We start from the raw sequence: 16,083 nt of genomic DNA on the forward strand, positions 1-16,083 counted from the left end.
TGCTGGAGTTCCTTCCCTAATATCCTTTATGACACACTGTCATAGGAAGTGTGAGCCAAATGCACCCTTTCCTCCCCAAGACGCTTTTGGTCATGGTGTTTTTATTGCACCTGGAGAAAGCAAACTGGGACAACCATGTAGCTCAGTTATTTCTTTTGCAAACACCCTGCACCATCCCTGGGCTGCCACCACCTGGGGAACCCTGAGTCTAAGCTGTCCCCAACCGAACTGTCAGGAAAAGAAGTCACTAGTCTAACCACACATCCTGTATCCATGTGACTCCAGCCATGCCATTGTTACCTCCTCCTCTTGACCCAGCCTCACCTGGGGCTTGCTGACTCCAAACCCAAGAAGCTCAGGGTTTGCTTGGGGCCTCAGCTAGTGTTTTCCTCCACACTGACTCTCTTTCTGTGAGTCACATCATTACTTCCTCTGCCCTGCCAATGATGTTCCTCCATCTAGTCCTGTCTCCCCAAATTTTGTTGAATTCTCTGTCAGCCTGTCTTCTCTATTCACTTTGTCTTTTATGAGTTTCCAGTTCCTTTTGTTGTATCATAGTTCATCTTCCTTTAAATGGGGCCTCCGGTAAGAGGAGAGACAAAACTCTCTGTCTGAAAATGTACCCATATTCTCTTTAGACTTGTCTGTTACAAACGATGTTTTAAAGGTGGCTTTAGATTTGTAGATTAAATTTAAGAGTTGTCAAGTCAGTGGTTACTGTGTGTTCTGATTGGAGGGCATGGGAAACCTCTTCATTTCTTTTGATGACTGTGACCTTCTTTGAGTTTTTACCATCTCTTCATACAAGACTTGTCACTAACGCATTCCTCTGCTGATAAGTCATGAGACATACTTTGACCAGAAATTTGTGAGCCTGAAGGATGGTCTAAGGAGGCTCACCTGGACCACAGTGTGAAAGGACAGAGAGAAAAGTATGACAGATGATTAAGAAGCTGGCGGATCTGGAAACTCTGCTGCCCTTATAGCAAGAGGCACGGAAAGATAGAAAAGAAAGAATGGTTGGGAGGTCCTATCATTGTTATTGTTTTTATTTAGTTTTATTTTTAGTTTCCTAACATTTTAGAGTAAGGGGGGAAACCCCATATATCCTCCTCACACACATGCCTTAATCTACCTTGTGCCAAAATTCCAGAAAATTCTAAAAGATTCAAGACAGAAAGTTACATTAATAATGCCCCGCTTCCCCAGTTAGCAATATGAGCAGCAAGTGAGAGATGCAAACACGAGTTGCTTAGGGCAGGCCTCTCCTGTCCTGAGCGCCAAGACGAGAGCCGGAGAAATCATGTCACCATTGAATTTTCATGTGTGTTGTCACCGGCCACTGGCCAGGCAGGTGCCTCCTCTGTCTTCCCAACTGTTTTGATGTCTTTAGACTTCCCTGCCCTCCATTTTAGAGAAACATCCTCCTCCTCCTCCTGACTCTTTCAAAACCTATGATTGTACCTGTGCTGCCAAAGCTGGAACATGGAGGGCAGGAACTCAAGGTCTCCATCCCACTGGAATGAAGGAGTGGGGAGAATTAGCAGGCATGTGTGCATCCCTGTATTTGTGCCGCCTGCGGGGAGGGATTGAGTTAACAATGGCGATCTGATGCCAGGCATGGCTGTGCACACCTGCAACCCAGGCATCTGGGAGCTGGCTTATAGGAGAGTGGTGAGTTCACATGTCTCGCTCATCTACATGTTGAGCTGAGGCTGGCTGCAGCCATATAAGACTGTGCCTCAAAAATTTAAACAGAAAAAATTTCAAAAGATTAAAAATTTTTTTCTCTGTCTTTCTTCAAGTGTGTGTGCGTGTGTGTGTGTGTGTGTGTGTGTGTGTGTGTGTGTGGTGTGGGCGTGTGTGTGTGTGTGTGTGTGTGTATGTGTGTGTGTGTGTATGTGTGTGTGTGTATGTGCGTGTGGGTGTGGGTGTGGTGTGTTGTATGCCATGGCTCACACACATATGGAGGCCAGAGGACAATTTGTTCTTTCTTGCTCTTTTCTTCCCCTATGTAGGGCTTGGGGATCTTGGTTTATCAGGCTTAAGTGCCTTTCCCTGCTAAGCCCCTTGAATAAAATTGTTTTTAAGGGCAGCCTGGCAAGCGTGAAAAGAAGACTGCCACTTGCAGTCAGGCACTTGTATGATAGCTGATAATCTGTCCTTGTATAAACTGTTGGCCTCCTCCTTGCGGTCTTTCTATGGCCGTGCCTTACTGTCCATCCTTACAGGCTTCTGGTTGCCCAGAAAGCACGAAGACCACAGCCATTTTCTTGTCACATCAGGAAACCCATCTTATTCAATCTCCTTTGGGAGGCAATTGGAGTCTTCCTCTATGTCATGATGCCTCGTGCCTCATCCTAGGAAGGGTTGGTATGCCTGGGTCTATGTGACATGCTGTGTGTGGATGTATTCAAATTTAGCTGAAAGTGTAATCTCAGCACTCAGGGAAGCAGAGGCAGGTGGATCGCTGTGAGTTCGAGGCCAGTCTGGTCTACAAAGCAAGTCCAGGACAGCCAGGGCTACACAGAAAAACCCTGTCTTCCAGAGGTCCTGAATTAACATTGAATTCAAACTCAAATGTGACTTCCATTTGCCACCAGGATGAGCAGCCTCTGCTTCTTGGTGGTGGGTAGCCCTCAAGTGCCTTTCCCTGTCATCTCTCTTCTCTGTCCTTCCTGGTGCTGCAGAGCCAACCCAGGTTTTTGCATATGCAAATCAAGGGCCCTGGTGCTGAGCTACCTAACCCTTCATTCATATACAAAGATCTTTGCATGTGGTCACTTATTGAATCCTCATGATAATCCTATGTCAGTCCCACATAATAGGAGAGAAAGCTGGGGACTCAGATTGGTTAACAAATTACTAAACTTCACAGCTACTGAATAAGAGAGCTGGGATCTGACCCCAGGAAGCCCATATCTTCCGCAAGCCAAGGTGTCATATTGTCATCTTCTCTCTTAAATCAGTTTTGCTGAACTATCCTGGCATTGAAAGTGCTTAGTATTGACTTGACATCCCATGCTTTTTTGATGACGTAAGTAAAAGGAATTCTGAGGTTCCACCTTTAAGATTATACGTCTTTTTTGTTCAGTAACACAGACAAATGACGCTGATATTAGTGCGTGAGTAGTAAGGCTGACGTCTGGTAGAACTGTATGGGACTGTCAACCCTGGGCCGTTTCTGACTTTTTCAAATGTGTTTCAAATGGTCAGCCTAATGTTTGCTGAGTCCAGGATTGGCTCCTGGCATTTTCCTAATGTTATCTCCTTCAATGGTCACAGAAATCCTTTGAAGTATATTCACCTCTATTTTCCTTTCAGCTGATTCACCAGCTGATAATCGGACTCCAGTTGGGGTGGTAGTGCCAGGCACAGGCCCCTTTCTACCACACAGGAGGTGAGGAAGCAGGGTTACATCAAGCAGCAGACTGAAATTACGTCAATTTTGACAGGAAACGAGAGTCAAAAGGGGAAGTGGTATGACTTCTAGAAGATACTCAGGGCTGACGCAACGGGACAGTCAGCTTGGGAAAACTGAGTCATACCCACGGACTCTCATTCAGTCTTGTCACAACCACCAGGGTCTGCCAGCTTGAGTGTGTTTGCTGCAGCTTTAAAGAGACTTGCTAGTGACTTGCCTAATTGGAGAGTGCAGCTGAGAGGGAGCCCAGGCAGGAGTAGCAGATGAAGGAAAGGCTGGAGAGAATTGGGATCTCCTTGAGGCAAAAGCAGCTAGGGAGCCTAGGAGTAGTATGGGAGGAGCCTAGGAGTAGAATGGGAGGAGCCTAGGAGTAGTATGGGAGGAGCCTAGGAGTAGAATGGGAGGAGCCTAGGAGTAGTATGGGAGGAGCCTGCCGGGAGTCAGTGGTGGACTTAATAGAAAAGAATACTTGAAGGCTTCCCAGTCTCTCCTGCTCACCAGGGACTTGGGGCTCTGGAGCCCAGTGGAACCTTCTGGAAGCCTTTTGGGATGGCTATATTACGGAAGCTGTAGACACTGGTCTGGGAAGGGAAGGAGGAGTGTTATAGGGCACGAAGACCCTGAGATGTGTTCCACCGAGGGATGTTATTCAGGGATGGATGTGGAAATAGTTGAAGTGGCTCAAAGGCATTCATTTTAATGTTCCGATTTTTCTCTGTGGGGAACTACTTTCAATCGGCTCCTTTCAATTCAGATCCAATCATGGTCTTTTCATCTGCCGCAAGCGTTTATTTGTCATTAGTCTTTTAAAGCATTATACAACTGGAGCACGCTTGCTGAGTCGCTGACTCTCCAAGCCTAGGCATTTGAGATTAATTTCTAACCACTGGCCCAAAACTATTAGAAGAAAACAAGAGTCAATGTTGTTGTTGCTCAACAGATTAAAAAAATAATAATAACTCTTTTCTGAGAAGCCTAGCAGACATTGTAGAGTAGATAGGGTTGGCACTGTCTTCTGTGAGCTTACATACACACAGGATATTCTTTCATTGGGGAAGCTGGCGTTGCAGTAGGCTAATGAGGTCCATGACTCTGGAGAGGGTGGGTGTCAATTGACCACTAAATGAGTATTCAGAGGTGCCAGGAAGGAAGAGCAAAGCACTGGAGGCAGAGGAAGGGGTGTGGACAAAGAGGCTTAGACACGACGGAGCACACATTTGCTTGGAGGCCGAACAGAGAGGATCTTGTTGGGAGGCTGTGTAAGTGCCCTTCCTTTTCCCCATCCATGTGACCCCCTAGGTGATTGTGTTTCACTTTATGTCTCTATGTTTATGACTCCTGCACTTAGAACTCTAGAAAAGTCATTTGCTCAGCACCTTTCTTGGTTTTCAGCCCCCTCCCAGTTTGTCCCTGTCTCCCCTGTCATTTTCCCTCTTGGTAGATGGCACCCTGGTTCACCCAGGTGATCAAGCCATGCTCCCAGAGATAACAACCCTCCGCAGAGGTGATCTCAGATCTGTCCAAGTTTCTTTGACCCCTATTACTGCTACACTGATCCAAGGTTTCAAACTCCGTTTGCCTCTCCATCATAGTCCTGAATCCAACCCTTCCATATGTAGCCCTGTCCCTAGCCTGTTGTCAGAGTATTAATGACTTGCCATCAGGTCACTTTCATACTTAGAATCCTTGGATGGCTTCTTAGTTCTGAGGATAGAATCTCACCCAATTCCTCAATTCCTTACCACAGTCTATATAGTCCTGCTTTGTGGGCACCTCTAATGCCAGTCTTTCATCTATGTGCTTTCTTATGTTGGCTACTTCTCCACTATTTTTTGGTGGGAATTACCCCAACACACACACACACACACACACACACACACACGCACACGCACACACACACACAGAGACACATACACACACATAGACACACACAGACTCTCTCTCTCTCTCTCTCTCTCTCTCTCTCTCTCTCTCTGAGAGTGGGCTGATTCCAACCTTCCCTTATGGGGAATATGGACTGTGTGATCGAGGAAACCAGCATGTAGCTAGAGTGAGGTCAAGACATGTCTAAACCCCCAAAATCTCAATCTTGAGACCAGCTGGAGTAAGGATTGATGCCTCTCTGTTCTGTGCCTGCAATGCCCTGGTGCACAGAGTCTTGTGACCTCTCTACCCTCTCAATTCTTGAAGTAGTCAAGTAGCCTAGCACCTGGAATTCCTCTCGGTGCAGATGAAGCATTCCCAGCACCTCAGCCCCAGCCAATGATGTTCATTCACCTCAGAATCCCTACCCACTCCTCCAAGGTGTATATAGTCCTCCCCCACCCCTATAAAGAGAGCTATGTCACTGGACGAGATACGCCACTGTATCACTGGGAGAGCTATGTCACTAAAGGAGTTGTTAACACTGAGAGAGCTGTATCAAGGCTTTTTTTCCTCTGGACAGTCACCTCCAGACTGGGATCCTGCAAGCCCACCCATCTGGCTAAGCTTCGTTCCCTTGGGTCCAGCATCTGGACTCCCTAAAGGGAAGACGTGGATCCTGGGCTCTGGACTGGCATATTCCCTGTTTCGGATATTAGTAACTCTGGCCCGGACAATCAATATTCTTTCTCCACATCACAGCGGCTGGCTGAGAGATGAACACATGCTAAACCAATCCACTAGGACCCCGGCTGAGGTCTTTCATGCTAACGCCAAGGATAGGAGCTGTAAAATGATTTGCACCTAGAGCTATAGGAACCCATGCATGAAAAATGGCTTCCTGACACGGACGGCTGCTCAAAACCAGAGACTGGGAACAGGGAAAGGCAGCCTTCTTCTGACAGCCCAGCGTGATTCCATTCCCCCGAAACACCTCTATTTATTTTTATTTATTAAATTTTTTTTTTTACAGTTTATGAGTACTATATCTAAACCTCTATCTAAATGTACCGTTTAAAGAACTGCACAAACTTCCCAGCAGCCTCCCTGGTTGTCTTGTTCCACGTCTTACCAGTCGGCCTTGATTGACATGTCTACAAACCAACCCTCACAGGGTTAGTCTGTGTCACTAGGGCCTGGATCCTTGGAGTTACAAAGGAGTCCGTAAGTGATCCTGTCTTGTTTTCCAGGGTTTGCCAGCTAACGAGAAAGGAGCGTGAAGCCAAGAAGAAGAGAAGCTGTTCAGTGGAGTAGCAGTTGCATATCCTAACTGGCCTCTAACTTTATTCATGATCTGGGGCAAGCCCCACTCTTTGTCTGGGTCGAGAGGCTCCACGGAAGACAGTTAAGAGCCATACAGACCACCTTAGAAAATCACATTTTTAAAGAAGTTACATGAGAGTTTCAACCTTTGAAGTATAAGACTTTACATTTTCCCAATAGTTTTTAATGTGTGCTTTCTTTATTTTTTGAGACAGGGTCTCGTGTACCAGAGGATGGCCTTGAACTCCTATTCCTCCTGTTTCTACCTCCCAAGTGCTGGAGTTATAGGTATGTGCCACCACACACATGGCTTAAGGGGAAGTTTGGAAGGATTTATGGGGGAATTCCAGGGTTGGGGAATGCTTGGAGGCTACAAGCCCAGAACAGCACAGCCCACTGTGTGCTTGTGCTATTAAGTAATGTCACGGAGGTAGCAGAGATGGCTCTGAAGTCAAGAAAGCAAGCAAACTGCTCCTGCAGGAGAGCCTAGCTTTGTTACCAGCACTCACGCCACCTGCTTGTAACTCCTACTCCTGGGGCGGGGGGGCATCTGACAACCTTATTTTGGGCCTCCATGAGCACTTCCACTCATGTGCACACAACCTACACCCATACCCATACCCACCCCCACCCACCCAAATATACGTAATTAAAAATACAAAAATAAAAATCAAGAGATGGTCACCAGGATGGTGTCATGCCAGGAGCGCTCGCCACCCACTTTAGAATCTGGGGCCAGGCCTGGGTTCAAAAATGACCCCGCAGGGATTGTGCTGAAGCTGAATCAGCAAGTGGAAGGTGTAACTTGGTACAGGAAGAGTCTCCACAAGATCTTTGTTCTTACAAAGCTGATCCACCTGGCTTGTTTGCTTTATGAGGAAGTACACGTGTAGCCCAGGCTGGCTGATTGTCCTTTGTTGTTGTTGTTGTTGTTGTTTTGAGGCAGGGTTTCTCTGTGTAGCCTTGGCTGTCCTGGACTGTCTTTGTAGACCAGGCTGGCCTCAAACTCACAGAGATCTACCTGCCTCTGCCTCCCTAAGTGCTGGGATTACAGGCGTGCGCCACGACACCCAGCTTTGGCCGATTGTCCTTTATTGACTCATCCTCCTTGACTCAGCTCAGGCCTTGCTTCCTGCCTGCACAGAGTGGCCTTTATGATCCCCTCCCCCCACCCCCAAGTGGGATAGATATATATGCCCCAATGGGATGTGGGGCAAGAAGATCAGGAGTTCAAGTCTACTCTTAGCTACATAGCAAATTTGAGGGCAGCCAGGACTACATGAGAAATCCTGTCTGAAAAGAACAAAACAAAGTTTTACGATAAAAATAAGTAACAATAATAAATAACAGTAACAAAACTCTTTATTAAAACATCCCAATAGCACAGACAGACATGGCAAGCTGGCAAGGTAAGTAACCACTCCCTTATTCCAGGGTCTCACAAGCAGTTGGTTCATTGATGTAGAAGAATGAAACATCCTGTAAAACAAAGCAGAGAGGAGCAGGAGGCTCTGAAGTAGTCTGTCAGGATGAGAGTAGCCCAACAAAGGGCGGGAAGAGGGTTCAAGTAGATGCCTTCAGACTGGGATCTACCTTCATAGAAAATGTGAATCTAAAAGCTATTCCCTCCAAGAAACAGTATTTCACTGATTTGGGACAGCTGTGCTCCAAAGAGTCTGTTCTTTTTTCTTTTTTTCTTCGTTTCTTCCCTCTGTTTTCTTTTCTCAGGAGAATCGAAGGCAGCTTCACTGAGAAGCCCACACATCTGCAGGCTTTCTCTTTGTAAACCAGTTCCCTATGACAACCGCTACATGCGTTCTGGGGTAGGAGACAGCTGAGTAAGGGATTAATCAAACCCTTTTATGCCTATTCTCATCATCTGAAAAAGGGTATTTACACAGCGCATTGCTAAAGGCACAGTGGATGGAATATTCATAGATAGATTTCCCCTGACTGACACACCGGAAGCGCAGCGCTCTCAGGGCTGTTTTGTTTGCCGTTTCCCGGGAGGGTGGACAGGCTTCGGCTGTCATGCTTTGTTACAGAGGGAAGTGAATCAGCTTCCAGTGCTGAAGACAGAGTGTCCTTCTGTCTATGAGAAACGTGTCAAAGTCCAAGGGGTGCTGGGAAAAGAGAATGTGGATTTCTCATGGTCCAGCTTGTCCGCAGTGTGTGGAGCAGGCTGGCACGTGTACCACCACAAGCCGCCGGGTTACCCTGTCTGGCGTTCGCGACTCACTTTCTCATAACCCGCTTTTCACTTCATCTCTTGCTACAAGCACAGTCCACAGCGTGCCTGCTGACCACACGTGCCCTTCTATACCAGCAACTCCAACATTTGAATAACAGAACAGCTCACAGTGTGTGAAGGGCTTCCATCAAAGGAATATGCCACAGTGGTGGCATGTATTCATCAGGTGCAGAGAAGAGGGTAGATGTGATAATGACGGGAGGGTTAGGATTCTCAGTCGGCACTTTCTATACCGTTTGCATTTAGAACCGTGTTTGTGAAGTAAATGCTTCAATTCAATCCAATCAGGTCGCCCCTGCCAGGCAGCCAGGGTGTGCTGACATTTCTACCACAGGAGCTTCCAAGAGATGTGTGCATTTGACTGGAATTCACTGTCCATCCTGAGGGAACATGTCACCCTGAATGGAGAGAGAGAGAGAGAGAGAGAGAGAGAGAGAGAGAGAGAGAGAGAGAGAGAGAGAGAGAAAGTGAGGGACGGCCCTGGGAGGCTAGCCAGGACAGAGTGATTGCTTAGCATATGGAGAAGTAGCCCAATGTTTCAGTCAATGACTTTTGGAGTTTGTGAAAATCAAGGTCACTCCCTTTGGAGTTGAGGTGAATTCCTGGGCCATTGCTGAAAGGCCCTGGCTTGCCCTGGTCCCACAGAACTGAGATTTGCCACTCTAAGAATCAGTGCACACTCTACTGCTAGACTTGACGTCACCTGGCATGAGGCCTGGGGTGAGCTGGCCTCTAGGAGTGAAATCTTGGTACCAACTGTTCCACCCCACGATCAGGTTGTGGAGACCTCAGAACACCCAAGGGCAGAGGGCCATTCCCACTCAACAGCTACCTGATGCTTGGGCTCCCTTCAGAAGAGGTTAAACTTCTTCCCGAACCTTCTCGCAGCCTCACCCTTTTCCCAGCTACATCTCCCTTTGATGTTTACATAGCCAGTTGGAGAAATGTTATATTTTTTCTTTCATGGGACATAATAAAAGTGAGTCATACCTCCACCAGCCGAGCTGACAGGAAGCCCTGGTTGTCACCACTTCACGTGTTCCACTCCACTTCCGTACTAGAATGATGTCTTCTACAATGTCCCTAGAGCTGTGGCTCTCAGCCTTCCTAACGCTGCGACCCTTTGATACAGTTCCTCACGTGGGTGTGCTGGCACAAGCCTTTGATCCCAGTACTCAGGGAGGCAGAGGCAGGTAGATTGCTGTGAGTTTGAGGCCAGCCTGGTCTACAAAGAAAGTCCAGGGTAGCCAAGGCTACACGGAGAAACTCTGTCTCAAAACAAAATAAACAAACAAATAAAAAAAATAGTTCCTCAGGTTGTGGTAACCCCCAACCATACAATTGTTTGTGTTGCTACTTCATAATTGTGGGTCTCCCTGACACCCTTCCCCCCCATCCCAACCCCTGGACCATGGCCATGGGTCCCCAAGGACAAAGGAAGCAGAGGCAGGGTGGTGGTGGTAGTGGTAGTGATAGTGGGATTCAAATGGCTGTGAGTACCATAGATTGACCTCCAGGAACTACTTCAGCAAGTTAGCTCAACTTTATTCAGGGTGAACAAAGGTTATATAGTTCTTGGGGAGTGGGTGGAGGATTCCCAGGGTGGGTCGGCACCATTGACTGGGCCTAGGAGTGCCAGGAATGTTTTATTTACATTTGGCAGCACGGTCCTATCATATGAACAGGAACACAGTACCTAATTATCCTATGGGCAGCAGGGGGAGAGGTTTGCAGAGAACTGTGTCAAAGGTCATATTCCAGATGTTGTTAGAGGTCTCTGTGCTTAGAGACACTCTCCAGATGATGTCAGGAGGCCCCGCAGGCAAAGGGAGTCCTTTCATTTAGCGAGGAACTCAGAAAGGCTATCTGGTCACAGTGAACTGCAACCTTAGCAGCAGGGTTTTCCGACAATAACTGTAATTTTGCTACTATTATGGATTATAATGTAGAGATCTGTGTTTTCTCATAGTCTCAGGCAATACCTGTGAAAGGGTGTTTGACCTCCAAGGGGGTGTGGACCCACAGGTTGAGAACCACTTCCCTAGAGCAATGCGATCAAAGCCACACATTCTTCCTTCAAAGCAAAGACAGGTTAGTGTTTCACAGCTCACCCCAAGTTGGCTGCATTTGTTAAGGGATTTTGAACCTTGCCTTAGGAGAGACCCAACTACCATCATTACTTTAAGGGCTTAGGGACAAGGGGGACTCAGGAAACTCTAGACCTGGCAGCAGAAGCAGGAGGCACAGTTCCATGTTGTCATGTCCAGCAGGCCGAAGCATTCTTTCTAGAACTTTCTACTCGATGAAGCTGAATAGACGTGAATTTCAGGCTGAGTCCAAGGGAGGCATTCTTGGGGTTTAAGAGAATGATTTTTTGGGGGGTGGTCATTTTCATAAACACATGCCATTATGAAGAAAATAACTTTAGTATGTTTAAGCATTGAGAGAAAGGTGCTTGGCAAAAGAACAGAATTGTGGGTAAGGGTTTTCAAAAGAACACATTGAAGGCTGATAGATAGAAATACAATATAAGTTTGGTGGCTTCTGAAGCTACACTGTCTAAAGGGATGAATTTGATGTATTTTGGTGTATTTATTCTTAATTTTTTTTGTTCAGAAATATAGTTTTATTTTGAAGATTCTGTCACGAACTTTTAGTGGGTACCAATAGTCACCTGCCACACCCATACCAGGCTGTCTGTATAGCCAGCAAACAGAGTCTGGCCACCAGCAGACTTATTCTTATCCAAGAAATTTTCCTTTAAGGAAATAAGAACATAATAATTTCTGAGGTGCATTTTTTAGGTTTCCAGGTCAATAAGATCTGAACAGAGGTCAAAAGGTCAGAGGAATCCTTAGTGTAGTAAGTGCACGTAAGTTATAAGGAAGTCAAGCTGTGTCCTGACTATAAACTTTTTATAATCTTGTTTGTGAGATTCTCATAAGGTTCCAGGCTTACAGATGAGAAAGGAATGAGGTTAAATTCACAGGTCACAGACATCTTTAGATTTAAGCATGGGTCCTTGTTACTTGAACATACATAACCGAAATATCTCTATAAAAAAAAAGAAAATTGGGGCTAGCGAAGTGACTCAGGGAGCTTAGACATTGCTGAGTCTCCTGACCTGAGCTGGATTCCTAGGACTCATTTGGTGAAATACAAGAACCTACTCCTTCACATGGTCTGCTGACCTCTACATCTGTGAGGTGGCATACGCGGGTACGCACGCGCACAAACACACAGATGTAATTTGAATAAAAAAGAATATATTGGAGCTGGAAATATGGCTCAGAGGTTAAGCGCACTGACTGCTCCTCCAGAGGTCCTGAGTTCAATTCCCAGCAACCACGTGGTGGCTCACAACCATCTACAATGTGATCTGGAGCCCTCTTCTGGCTTGCAGGCATACATGCAGACAGAGCACTGTATACATAATAATAAATAAACAAATCTTTAAAAAATATGCTGAATTTAGGCAATCTTTGTAGCATTTTTTAACTTGCTTCATTGTTTTCTCTCTTTACTTGGATGGAATGAACTGTGACGTGAAAGTCCGGGCTGTTGCGCAAGCCCAACCATGGAAGATCTGGAGTTGATTCCACCAGTGTGCTGGCCTCAGTGTGTTGTCTGTAGAAGGGGTAATTACACGTCTTCTATCTGAAAGAGTGCTGTGGAAAAAAGCGAGCTGGAATCTCACAACTGCTATCTTTTCCCTTTCTTCCCACAAAATTCACTTTTTCCATGACATCATAAAGCCCCTCAGAAAATGCCTTGTATACAAATACTCCAGTTCATGTCTGAGGAACTCATTGTTAGCCAACAGAAAGGACCTAAAAACGTACATTGCTAAATACTACCGAGAACACACACACATTGTACTGCCACGGAGAAGTGTGTAAGAGGGCAACAAACACCTGTGCCAAGGCTTGTGGAGAGGGGTCTGTGGGAGTGGTATCTGGAGGGCATGCTCTCAGCAGGCACCGGGTGTTGCAAGTTGAGGGGCCGCACCCACAGAAACAAGAGAACGTTCAGTGGGAAGGGCACAGGCCCTGAGTTGAGGCCCTACAATAGTTAACCTTAACCATCGACTGGATTTACATTGATAATCACCATAGAAACAGACCTCTGGACGCATGTGCGAGAGACTTTCTAGCTTAGGCTAATTGTTGTGGGAAGAGCCATCTCTCTCTATCCCAGATCTGCAATTGCATGGGCGGGGGGAGGGGGGGCCCAAAAGCTGACCCTTAAAAATTTAAGGAGAAAGAAGGCCGAATGAATGCCAGCATGCATCTCTCTCTCCGTTTCCTCCCTGTGGCTGCAACGTGACTAGCTATTTCACCTTCTTGCTGTCAGTGAACTGTAACTTCAGGTAGTAAGGGAATGCAAACCCTGCCTTAGATTGCATTTATCGGGAATTTTGTTTCAACAACAAGCACAGTCAGTAAGGGAGGCCATAACAGTGGCTTTCAGGGAGGAAGGAAACAAATGACCCTTTCCTGGGTGAGGAAAACCCTCCCACAGCAGCTGTTGGCCCTTAGCACGGAATAGGATGTCTCGGCTAGTAGGGTTCGGTGAGGCACGGTGAGGTAGGAAGAGCAAATATCAGAACCAGGACGCCCCAGGTAAGAAGCGGGAACTCTCAGAAGGAGGGGGTCAGTGCTGAGCGCTTCTCTCAGGGCTGCCAATCAGCCTCTGACCCAAGAAAGACCACTAAGAAATGCACTGAGTACCTCAGAAATGTGGAACCACATGTAGATGCTAATATTAGTTTACGTTATTGTCATTGCTGTCCCAGGTAACTGTGTAGGACAAGTTCTTCGTCCGGGTCTGTCTGAGCCTACTCCTTCTCCATCTCCAGGATCACTTGCCTCATACGTGTGGTCCCTGGGATGGACCTGATCACGTGTCCACGTTCACACTGGGCAGAGATACAGCACTGGGTGTGGGCTCCACCTGCCTGGTGGAGGTGCACATGAGTAAGATAATTAGCCTTTACTTCCTGTGGTGCCTACTGCACAGCTTGTAGCTCCTCATGATCACACATACATCCACATGTACATACATGTGCCTAGGAGAAAATATTATTATATAAATCTCTGGACCCAAGTAGACTACGGAGATAGTTTTGAGCAGAGAAGCTCTGGGTTGCTTAAAAGTTGTGGCTTCTTAAAAGGTGAGAGTGCCCCACCCCTTATTAATATTAAAAACAATATGGGAAGCTTCTTCCTTACCCTAGTCACCTTTCTGTTACTGTGATAAGCACCATGACCAAGAGAAAACTTAAGAGGAGGAAATAGCTTACTTCACCTGCAGCTCACAGTCCATCATTAAGGCAAATCAGGGCAGGAAGCTGGGGGCAGGAACCGAAGTAGAAACCGTGGAGGAATGATGCTTACTAGCTTGCCCTCATGCCTTGCTTAGGCTGCTTTCTTCTACCACCCAGGAACACCTGCCCAGGGATGGTATCACCCACCGTAGCCTGGACCCTCCCCACATCCATCATTAAGCGAGGAGATGTTCCACAGACATGCCCACTGGCCAATCTGATAGAAATCCTTCATCAGTTAAATTCTCCTCTTCCCAGGTTACTGTAGTTTATATCTCAAGGGTTAATGGCCTAAAAACATCAGTCGGACTGAGACGCTCTGGGCAGGAAGGTTGACTTGACTGATCACACCTGTGGAACCCTGATCAGGAGAGGCATACACCAAACATGTTGGCACATGCTGCCTCCAGACTGCAGGGAAGCTGGGGATGAACTCCCTTTCCATCCTATAAAACCCCAACCCCTGCCCCCCTCCCCCCATACCACATACACAGTCTCCACTTCTGCAGAGAGAGAGAGAGAGCAGCCCTGAAGTTGTTCTTTTAAGCAATTCTGCTTCTGGAGATGCTGGTCTGCTTTCATTTCCACCTCGCCTCATCCATTTCCTACTTAACAGTGTCAAGTTGACAAGAAAATTAACCAGCACACGTCTGATGCATTAACTGTGTTCCTCCAACATTCTAGAAGAAAAGCATAGTCACGTGTTAATGTATGTTCGGTTATATTCTCTGAAAAATTTTCTCAGATATGACTGACTGAAGAGACGAATTGGCTTTCACGAAAACCTAAATAATTCACTGGCATATTAGTTGGATTTGTTTCTCTTGAAGAATGGCTTCATTTCACGTCATATCTTAGCTCAAAACCGGCCCCACAATTTACACTTCGTATTCCCCACTGACAACTTCTGCTATGCTGAAGGGCCAAGGTGAGTCCACTCTCAGGCTATACTGTCTTGTGGAAAGTAAGTCATACTCTTGATGCCCAGGAAGATCCCTTGCTGTCCCCAAGTATCTGCTTTACTATCTCCCCAAGAAAGATGCAGAAACTTTGATGTTTTATCTAAGAAAACTTTGGGACCAGTAGTGCTGCAGTGCCCTCTGTTTCTGGATCATAGGGCCTTTGCTGCTGTTTGTTTTGAGGAGATCCTACTGCCACATCCCCTTGAGGCAAGCTGGCCACAGTTGCCTTCAGGAATTCAGCTCCCATTTGTCCTCTAAGGAGAGTGAGGGGGAACTTGTCTTTGTTTAGGGTCTTGACTCGCTTGCCTGTAAACAGAGCAAAGACAGAGGAAAGGATGAGGTTGTAGGCAAAATGGGTTTGGGACTTCCTTACCCATCTGGGAGACAGAGGTCAGTGCCAGAGAGGGAAATGTTCCTCGGCTTACCATTGGATAAACCCAGGCAGGCAGGGTGGGCACAAAGGGAAGTGATGGTTGTTAAAGGCTTAGGTTCAAGGTTCTAGGCTCCAGTGACTGTAAGGATTTGTGGGGTCATTTAAATAGTGTGGAGAGGACTGGCAGCCAATCAGAGAAATTATCTAAAACCGTAAGATCCTTAGAGTGTGTCAGGTAGCATGCGTCACAGTGACAAACATTCAATCAGTGTAGATGGAAGGAAGGTTTGTTCTGTCCTGCAGCTTGAGAGGTGTCCGTCTACAGTTGCTTGGCTGTACCACTTTGAGCCTGTGGTAGCTCAGGACGTCGTGGTTGGGGAATGGAGCAGATCAGACTGTTGTGGCAGCCAGGAAGCAAAGAGAGAAAAAGAGAACAACAGAGGGCCCCAGCCCCCTTCAAGAGCCTCTCTGACATGGGTCTTGTGTATCGTTCAGAGGCCAAAGGATAAGCAAGTTCCTCCAAGACAGCAGCTATCTAGGCATGCTGTTTGAGTTTCTAGT

The 16,083-nt window shown here is 46.7% G+C and overlaps 1 long non-coding RNA gene across 1 annotated transcript; it reads right to left on the reverse strand.

Moving 5' to 3' along the window:
- Positions 1 to 7,950: 7,950 nt before the first annotated feature.
- Positions 7,951 to 10,203, reverse strand: LOC311595577. The gene is made up of 2 exons (XR_014778498.1): positions 9,852 to 10,203; positions 7,951 to 9,259 (listed from the first exon to the last, which is right to left on the reverse strand). It is a non-coding gene; the product is annotated as an uncharacterized lncRNA (long non-coding RNA).
- Between the last annotated feature and the right edge of the window lie 5,880 nt (positions 10,204 to 16,083).

The sequence above is a fragment of the Acomys minous genome, assembly GCF_964271855.1.
Source record: "Acomys minous genome assembly, chromosome: 4".
Classification (NCBI taxonomy): domain Eukaryota; kingdom Metazoa; phylum Chordata; class Mammalia; order Rodentia; family Muridae; genus Acomys; species Acomys minous.